This window comes from Cervus elaphus, chromosome 15 (genome assembly GCF_910594005.1).
Source record: "Cervus elaphus chromosome 15, mCerEla1.1, whole genome shotgun sequence".
In the NCBI taxonomy this organism is placed as follows: Eukaryota; Metazoa; Chordata; class Mammalia; order Artiodactyla; family Cervidae; genus Cervus; species Cervus elaphus.
In genome coordinates this window covers 57,772,002-57,782,401 of record NC_057829.1, presented here as the reverse complement: position 1 = coordinate 57,782,401, position 10,400 = coordinate 57,772,002, and the positions used below count along the sequence as shown (strand labels likewise).

Below are 10,400 nucleotides of genomic sequence, written 5' to 3'. Positions count from 1 at the left end.
TGGGAACTCTTGTGAACAAATCACTTTGACAAGGATCTCCCACTTCTCAGGGGCACTGTATGCCTCTGAGCAATGGTACCCACCACCATGCTGCTCACAGGTACACAATAAATACTTAAGAAAAAGACAGACAGAGACAGAGGGACATTCTGACTTGAGCTGAACAACTTCTGTCCATAGACCAGAACCCAGGCCTGGCCAGGAAGGCATGCGGTCAGAAAAGAAGGCTCACTCTAGAAAAATTGCCATAACCTGGGGGCACATAAAGCCATACTTTGTCCTGTGGGTAGACTTTCCTCTTCGTTTCCTTTAGTGAACGCCTCCGCAAACCACGATGGGTTGGGTATAAAATCTCTTTGACTCAAGGAAGTTCAGCGTCAGGTCAAAAAGCAGGAGAAGCAAAGTGAGAGAACAAGCCCAGGGAGCAGGTCCCGGAGAGGTGTGACCCGGAGCATCGCCATCAGGGTTCCCTGGACAGCGGGAGGGGTGGCAGAAGACCACGCCCCGGGGCGGGCAGACACCCTGCCTCCTTCCCACCTCTTGTTTGTTTCTGTCCCAGGGGCCTTTCTGAAATGGAGTCAGGGAAGACCTCGCAGCAAAGGTGGCACATGTGCTGGGTTTTTGCAGTGGACAAAATAACCCTCCCCACCCACCCACCCACCCACCCAAGTGTCCATGTCCTAATACTCAGAACCTGTGCATATGTTACCTAACAAAGAGGCTTTGCAAACATGGTTTAGTTAAGGATCTTGAGACAGGATCCTGCATTATCTGAGTGGGCCTAATGTCCTCACAAAGGTCCTTTTATGAAGGAGGCGGGCAAGGGGATACACGTTCCCATCACTCAAGTCAATTTCTGTTACTTGCAAAAACTGAGACTTCCCTGGTGGTTCAGTGGCTAAGACACCATGCTTCCAATACATGGGGGCTCAAGTCTGATCCCTGGTCAAGGAACTAGATCCCACATGCCACAGATAAAAGATCCTGCATGGCGCAACTAAGATCAAAGATGCTGCCTGATACAACTAAGATCTGGCACAAATAAATATTCTGAAGGTTATATACATTTTTTTAAATAAACAAAAGCATTCTGAGACAGCTGACTTAAAAGGTTGAGACTAGATTACAAAAAGCCTTGAATCAGGACACAATGAGGAATGCAGCCACTTATCATCAAGGGATTAGACATTTGTAACAAAGGATGGTGATCTTCAAACTAGTGTTTGTGGTAAATGACTGTCATACCCAGAAGATAAACTGGGATTGAGAACAGCCTAGATTGGAGAAGGATGGAGAGCTATGACCCCAGACCAGGACGGGAATTATGGAGGGCTGGGCTTCCCTGATAGCTTAGATCCTAAAGAACCCACCTGCAATGCAGGAGACCCAGGATCAGTCCCTGGGTCAGGAAGATCCCCTGGAGAAGGGCATGGCAACCCATTCCAGTATTCTTGCCTGGAGTATTACATGGACAGAGGAGCCTGGAGGGCTACAGTCTCTGGAGTTGCAAGGAGTTGAACAAGACTGAGCAACTAACACTTTCACTTTCACTATGGAGGGCTGAACAAGAGCAAAAGGCTGGGTTGGGGCAGGGAGAAAAAGGAAAAAGGAGGAACCAGGCTCAGATGCCATCAGGAACCTAAGTGCATGTGAGGATGAGAAGTTAGAGGTGATTACAGGAGTTTTTAAATATTACAGCACTCATGGCTGAAATCCTAAGAATCACATATCTTAAATGCCTCTTAATGTCTACACCTGCATTAGAATCAATTTTTCTTGATCCATGAATCAAGGCAAATTGGAAGTGGTCAAACAGGAGATGACAAGAGTGAACATCGACATTCTAGGAATCAGCGAACTAAGATGGACTGGAATGGGTGAATTTAACTCAGATGACCATTACATCTATTACTGTGGGCAGGAATCCCTTACAAGAAATGGTAGCCATCATAGTCAACAAGAGAGTCCGAAATGCAGTACTTGGATGCAACCTCAAAAACGACAGAATGAGCTCTGTTCATTTCCGAGGCAAACCATTCAATATCCTGGTAATCCAAGTCTATGCCCTGAGCAGTAATGCTGAAGAAGCTGAAGATGAACAGTTCTATGAAGACCTACAAGACCTTTTAGAACTAACACCCAAAAAAGATGTCCTTTTAATTATAGGGGACGGGACTGGAATGCAAAAATAGGAAGTCAAGAAACACCTGGAGTAACAGGCGAATTTGGCCTTGGAGTACGGAATGAAGCAAGGCAAAGGCTAATAGAGTTCTGCCAAAAGAACGCATTGGTCATAGAAAACACCCTCTTCCAACAACACAAGTGAAGACTCTACACATGGACATCACCAGATGGTTGACACCGAAATCAGACTGATTATATTCTTTGCAGCCAAAGATGGAGAAGCTCTATACAGTCAGCAAAAACAAGACCGGGAGCTGACTGTGGCTCAGATCATGAACTCCTTATTGCCAAATTCAGACCGAAATTGAAAAAAGTGGAGGAAACCACTAGACCATTCAGGTATGACCTAAATCAAATCCCTTATGACTCTACAGTGGAAGTGAGAAATAGATTTAAGGGACTAGATCTGATAGACAGAGTACCTGATGAACTATGGACGGAGGTTAGTGACATTATACAGGAGACAGGGAGTAAGAACATCCCCAAGAAAAAGAAATGCAAAAAAGCAAAATGGCTGTCTGAGGAGGCCTTACAAATAGCTGTGAAAAGAAGTGAAGTGAAAAGCAAAGGAGAAAAGGAAAGATATACCCATTTGAAGGCATGCCGGGACCAGCCGGCAAAGAGAACAAGTCCTGATCGCAACAGCACGGAAGCCCGAGAAAAGAACTGAAAGTAAAGGATGGGGTCGAGAGGACTGAATGCTCTTGAGGCAAGTCAGTGATTTTATTGAGTAAAACAGCTACCTTTATACTAGTACAAGCAGAAAACATAGTTCATAAAAATGCCATCTGGTTTTTGTCACATCAATACAATTCTTTGTCTTAAGTGATTGCAGAAGCTTACATTCCTTTTTTAACATTCCAAGATAAACTACTAAGTGAAGGTCACTACTATGTTTTTCTCAAGGAAAAACAAAGGAGACCCAGCAAATGTTTTACTACTTTATCATGGGGTGGCGGGACAGGGAATGGCCTCTTTCAGGGCTTTCCCAGGGCCTTTTTGGGCCTTGAGCAGGCCGGCTCCCTGCATCTCCCCCTTCTTTATTTATTAAGAAGCCGAGCCTCCCTACACTTTCCTCGAGAAAAAGGAGACAAGGTTATTTTTTCATAATACGGGAAAACTTCATAATTCTTTCAGTAACTAAATTCATAATACATTGTAAAAAACATGGTCCACAACGAAGAAAACAGGGTACAATAACAAGCACTATAAGCAGGGTTTTCCACCAATCACTCTCAAACCAGGATTTAACTTGCTCCCAAAAAGAAAGGGAGGAGTTCTGCATAGAAAGTATTTGATGTTGAAGATCATTTACAGCATCAGACACATTGGAAGATAAATCTGGGATATACACACAACATTCTACTTTTATCATAGCGCAGGTCCCACCTTGAGCAGCAGTAATAATGTCTAGGGCCATTCGGTTTTGTAAAACGGTTTTTCTCATTTGTTTCTGTTCTTCATTTAAAGCTTCAATAGCCTTCTTTGTATCTAGTAAGGCTTGTTGAGTAAAATTAGTTAAAGCATCTACATGGGCCATTATGTCGACCGTCCCAATAGAGGGAACAAATACTGCTGCCAAATAGTCATACCAATGAAATACAGCTCGAGACCATCTCGCTCTCAAAAAGGGGATGTTGGCCGGATTCTTGATGGGCTTATGACTAATGCAGCCGGGAGCAAACACAAATCCAAGGCTGCACCGTCCTACCCAGCCCACAGGCAGCCATGGCCACACATTAGGACCACAAATCCATTTTGTTCCATTAGGAGCAACCCATCTGATGCCTGGGTTATAAAGCCAATCAGATCCTGGCCAAGGCGTGGATGTTTTGATGGAAAAAGTAACATCAATTATGCGCTCACACAAAGAATTAGGAGTAATACCCATATGCTTTAACAAATGTCTGCCTAAATTTCTTTCTCCAAAGTTGGGTTGATGTTCTTGTTGTTCCCAGCAAATGTCCGCTTGTTTCAGCAATTGTCCTTTTTCCGGGGTCATCCAAAACTATTCATCCCAAATCTGATAATAGTCCCCAAAATATCGGCTGGGGTGATCTTGTCCCTTACTGGACGAATTAACATACTGATTAAAGGCAGCAGAAATTGTCCTAATACTTTGGTTGGCATTAAATCGAATTAGGGAATTATTAGGCTTCAAATTACACCAGGTCAAAGCTGTGATATTAAGAGGATTAAGGCTAAGGTAAATCTGCTTATATTGTTCTAAAAATCCACACACCGCTGGTAATTCTTCCTGACTCATCAGCAAAACCCACCATGGTAAACCATTTACAACTGACAAAGGCATGGCAGTGCATACCCAACAAGCAGAGGCATTATGAGAATCAGCATAGGAATGAGCCCAAGAGAGAAAAACATTTCCTTCAGCGCTGGGAAAGGCTTGATTCGTAACAGCGCATGCTAATGCAAGCACCAGGTATGATAGGGAAGTGTGTGGATTGATTGTATCCGCAGCAATGTGTCTTGCTCGTTCCACGAACTCATGTAGTTGTTGATTTGTTGGCAGAACATTCCTCTCTTGTATCCACAGCCTCTCCATTCGAGCAGTCAGTGACCGTCTCCGTCTGGCATACCAGCCTCTCCGGGAGCCAGCGCGGTGCTTCGGCATCCTGTGGAAAAACACAAACATGTCCCCGCCCCCATATCAAAACAGGGTCAGGGCCATGCCATTGATTAGTAACTGGATCTTTCCAAGTTACGAAAGGTTTGTTAGTAGCGGCTGGAGACCAGAATTGCTGTGCCGCGGTTTTGCCTTCAGAGTCCAAATTTAAAAAATTAAGAATAAAAAGGGCATGATATAAGTAATTATATGGTGTGAGGGGATATAACTCCCCCTTCTTTAATTTTAAAAGCTGATGTTTTAATGTCTGATGAGCTCGTTCAACGATGCCTTGGCCTTGGGGATTATAGGGAATGCCTGTTTTAAGAGAGATGGAGAGACAGGAGCAAAAATTAAGAAAAGTGGCAGAAGTATATCCAGGTCCATTGTCCGTTTTGATGGTCTTTGGAGTTCCCATAACAGAGAATGCTGCAAGGCAATGTGCGATACAATGTTCAGCTGCTTCTCCTGTTTGTAAAGAGGCAAAAATATATCCAGAAAAAGTATCTATATTAACATGAACATATTTCAATTTACCAAAGGAAAGAATGTGAGTAACATCCATCTGCCATAAATGGTTGGGAAGGAGGACGCGGGGGTTCACACCATAGTGAGGAACAGAAAACAATTGAGGACAAACAGGGCAGCGTTTAACTATTTGCCTGGCGGTTTCACGGGGTATTTTAAATTGTAATCTGAGGGTATTGCTGTTTTGATGATGTAATTGGTGAGAACGTTCTGCGAGTTGGGTCTTGGAAAGGAAAATATGAGTGGCTGAATCAGCTAATGCATTTCCAGAAGTAAGTGCTCCAGGTAAACTCGAATGAGCGCAAATATGGCCAAAAAAGCATTTGTAAGTCCTTTGATGTAAAAGCGCTTGTATATCGCGAAACAGTTGCTGAATCACTGAATTAACAGTATAAATAAAAGGAACAGTTTCCAATTGGTTAAGAGCTCTAATAACATAATGGCTATCAGAAAAAACATTCAAAGGTTCAGAGGCAAAGTGTTGTAAAACAGCAAACACGGCGCATAATTCTACTTCTTGTGCAGAGGAACAGCCTGTAAACCAGGAGGTAACAGTATCATTAATAACATAAGCAGCCTTCCTGTTTGAGGATCCATCAGTGAATACGGTGACTGTGTCTGTAAGTGGCTGCGAAACAACTATGGAGGGAAACACAAAGTCGTGTTGACTAGCAAAGTGTAGCAGCTTATTAGTGGGAAAATGATTTTCTAATCTGCCGGCAAAATGAGCTAGGGCTGCATTCCAGGAATCACTGAACTGGAATAGCCAGTTCTGTTGTTCCTTTGTAAATGGTAAACAGATAAAGTAAGGGTCTCTCCCCAATAATTCTCTGGAATCCCGACAGCCCTTAGCGATAAGGTTACTAACTAGATCAAAATGAGGGGTGAGTACCCGAGCAGGGGAAACAGGCAAATGTATCCAATAAAGAGGGGAATCTTGAAAGAGAACAGCTGTAGGGGTGTGTTTAGAAGGTAGTATATACAAGCCCCATTCTTTTGTATAATCACAATGAGAGCTTGTTTGAGCAGCCAATGCTTTTTCTACTATATTTAAAGCTTGGCGTCCTTCATCAGTCAAAACTCGAGGTGACGTAGGGTCTGAAGGTCCTTTAAGAATATCAAACAGGGGTTTTAATTCCCCAGTAGTGATTTTCAAATAGGGGCGAATCCAATTAATATCTCCAAATAATTTTTGAAAATCGTTCAATGTTTTCAAATTATCCTTACGAAGTTCCAATTTTTGAGCTTTAAAAGTCTCCCCTTCCAGTCTAAAGCCTAAATAAGAATAAGGTGGGCTATGTTGAACTTTCTCAGGAGCTATTTGAAGGCCATAGTGCTGCAAATCAGCCTGCAAGCCGGAAAAGGCAGACAACAAAATACTTTCATTAGAATGAGCTAGTAAAATGTCATCCATATAATGAATCATATATAGAGAAGGATATTTTTGGCGAGTAGGTTCCAAGGCTTTAGCAACAAACTTTTGACATAAAGTGGGGCTGTTAGCCATGCCTTGAGGGAGTACTTTCCATTGATAACGCTTCATGGGTTGATGAAAGTTATTAGCAGGGACACTAAAAGCAAAATGAGGACAATCTTGTGGTGCCAGTGGTATAGTATAAAAACAATCTTTTAAATCAATGATTAATTTATAAGTTTGGAATAGCTATAGGAGAAGGAAGACCGGGTGTAAGGGTCCCATAATAACCATGGTCTCATTAACTTTTCTAAGGTCTTGTAGTAATCTCCATTTACCAGATTTCTTTTTAATTACAAAAATAGGAGAGTTCCATGGCGAATTAGAGTGTTCAATATGACCAAGCGCCAATTGTTCCTGCACCAATTGTTCTGCGGCTAATATTTTTTCTTTTGTGAGAGGCCATTGATCGACCCAGACCAGCGCATCACTTTTCCAGGTAATCACGTCCGCATGAGCCGCAGGAGATTCAATGGCCTCCCCTAAAAATATCCTAATCCTGATCGAAGAGGCAAGGTTTTAGTTTGAATAGGTGACAAATTTCCTTCTCCATTTTTTCCTAATCTCTGATTAGGCAATAGCCCCTGATTCAAAAGCATCTGACTAACGGTATCATTTGGGGCGAATATGTAAACTCCCATTTGTTTCATAACATCTCTTCCCCACAGATTAACAGGAATGTTAGGTAAAATGTAAGGCTGGATATATCCTTCATGACCCTCAGCATCCTTCCACCTAAGCAATTCAGAACTGTTCAGGGTTATGAGACTGGCCAATTCCCCGTAAGGTGGAGATGGCTACTCGCTTATTCCAATTTTTTGGCCAATCATTTAAGGATATTACAGAGACATCAGCCCCAGTATACAATATCCCCACGAATTTGTGCCCATTAATAAGTAGTTCTAATTCTGGGCGAGTTTCTTTTATATTTTGAATCCAATCAGCATCAGATGACCCAAAACATGCACCTTCCCGCGGTTGAGCGTTTTTTATTTTCCCCATGGGTATAGCAGGCAGCATGACCAATTGAGCTATGCGCTGTCCAGAAGGGATACTAACAATGTTTTTTGGGGCACAAGCCATAATTTTTATTTCTCCAGTAAAATCTGAATCAATTACTCCAGGGGCGATTTGTAATCCTTTCATAGTCCAACTGCTCCTTCCCAATAGCAAACCCACGGAATTTTGTGGCAACGGTCCATAAACCCCAGTGGGTAGTGCTTGCATTCCCATTTCAGGAGTTAGTACTATATAGGTGGAGGAACAGAGGTCCAATCCTGCGCTGCCTGAGGTGGCTCTATAGAGATCTTTGACTCTGGGTTGGAAATCGCTCCCTGATGATTTTCCTGAATTGCCCCATAACATTGTTTCGGGGTCTGGGGCTGGCCCCTCACCCAGTTTCCCGACACAGGCGCAAGCACTTTTCCATTGATATCTGTTTTAGATCTACAATCCCTTGCCCAGTGTCATCCCTTTTTACATCTGGGGCACAAATTAGGGTTATCATTTTGCTTGCCAGCTGTCTCTCCTTTCCCTTGGTGGCACTGTATAGCTCGGTGTCCTATCTGTCCGCAAGAGAAACAGCTACCAGGGGGCCCGTTAACTCTATTCTTAATCTTTCCTTTGTTAGCTTGTTGGTACAGTATTTCTTTAACAGTTTTTCCCTGAAGAGCAGCTGCAATGGTTAAACCTTGCATATATGATGGCCCAATATCCGCACAAATCCGGATATAATCAGCTATTGCCCCTTTTTTTCTGTAGGGTCTCAAAGCAGCCTGGCAAGCAGAGTGAGCATTTTCATATGCCAGCTGACAGGTTAAAACCATACCAGCTTCTTCATCTCCTATAACTCGTGACACTGAGTCAATGAGATGAGCCACAAAATCCTGATAAGGCTCGTCAGGGCCCTGTCTTATTTTTGATAAATCTTCAGATTTTTTATTAGATGTAGGAAGCCACTTCCAAGCTATCAAAGCTGCCTCATTTATTTGGGGATAAGCTTCAGGGGGATAATTCAATTGCTGATTAGTAGCCCTAATCAGCATTTCAGCCCCCACAAGCCCCATAATCAGCCCCCATAAGCATTTCAAAACTCACTTGCAGTCCATTCCATCTATTTCTGTCCGCAAAAGTTCCACATTGTTCTCCAAATTCTGATTTCCATAACAAATAATCCCCTGTGAGGCAGGCCCTAGAGACCTGCTTCCAATCATTGGGAGGTAAATATTGACTATTTAAATTCTCAATGATGGACATAGTAAAAGGAGCAGTTGGTCCATACTGGGCACAGGCTTGTTTTAATTCTTTAATTTGTTTAAATGGCAGGGGTTCATAATACCTTCATTGTTGAGCATCTTCAAGGACGGGGAACAGGATGGGAAATCCTTCTAAAGTTTCTCCCTGTTGCCTCGCCTGGCAAATTGCAAGTTGGAGGGGGGACAGTTCAGAGGTGTTTTTTACAGATAATGCCTGTGCGGGAGCCTCAGACCCCTTTTGTATATCAGCAATCGGTGGGTCTAATCCTGCAATAACGGATGGAGGCTGCGATGGTAACTGATTAGAGGGACATAAGGGCTAGGAAAAAAAGTTTTAAGTTAAGAGTATCAAGACGTTTAGTCACAGTTGTAAGCAATTCTTTAACCTCTGAAAAAGGGGATAATTCCGCTTGTGTTTTAACAGAGGTTTTTTCAGCAGCAAATAACTCCCATGGATCTTCTGCTTGCTCAGCAGGGTCTAATTCAGAATCTGAGTCAGAGGAACTCTGTACAGGGGGTTTTTCTGCCATATCATAAACATGCTCCAAAGGGGGAGCATTAGGCAAGGTGGGAGGTTTGCCAATTATATTCTTCAACACAGTCTCCAATTTTTTGCTTTCATGTTCAGGGTCCAAACAGTCCCTGATGAGAGTACATAATGAATAGGCATCTAGTGGTACCTTCTCAGCCCCATGTAAAGAATAATACTGCTGAATTTGCTCCCCTGCCTTCTTCTAAGTTTCTATATTCACAGTCCCATCCTCAGGAAACCAAGGACAAACTTCTTCTACAAACAACAAAAACTTTTCTAATTTATGTTTAGCAGCAGTAACTCCTCTCACCTTTAACATAGTCTTGAGCATAGTTACAAAAAGCTCCCTACTACTACCTTGACCCATTGTTTATACTCTCGACTAAAAAACCCTCTCTGCCCTGAAAAAATCCGTACTCACGTTTCTTTTGTGAGTGAGTGAAAGATTTTTTCTTTTGTGAGTGAGTGAAAGATTTTTTCTTTTGTGAAAAAATCTCTGTAATCACGTTTCCGGCAGCTGCGACCGTGTAGTCTGATCAAGTCCCTGTTCAGGCGCCACCTGCCGGGACCAGCCAGCAAAGAGAACAAGTCCCAATTGCAACAGCACGGAAGCCTGAGAAAAGAACCGAAAGTAAAGGATGGGGTCGAGAGGACTGAATGCTCTTGAGGCAAGTCAGTGATTTTATTGAGTAAAACAGCTACCTTTATACTAGTACAAGCAGAAAACATAGTTCATAAAAATGCCATCTGGTTTTTGTCACATCAATACAATTCTTTGTCTTAAGTGATTGCAGAAGCTTACAT

General features: G+C 42.7%; 1 pseudogene; it reads right to left on the bottom strand.

Moving 5' to 3' along the window:
• Positions 1–2,909: 2,909 nt before the first annotated feature.
• On the bottom strand, positions 2,910–10,160 carry LOC122709101 (annotated as a pseudogene).
• Positions 10,161–10,400: the final 240 nt, after the last annotated feature.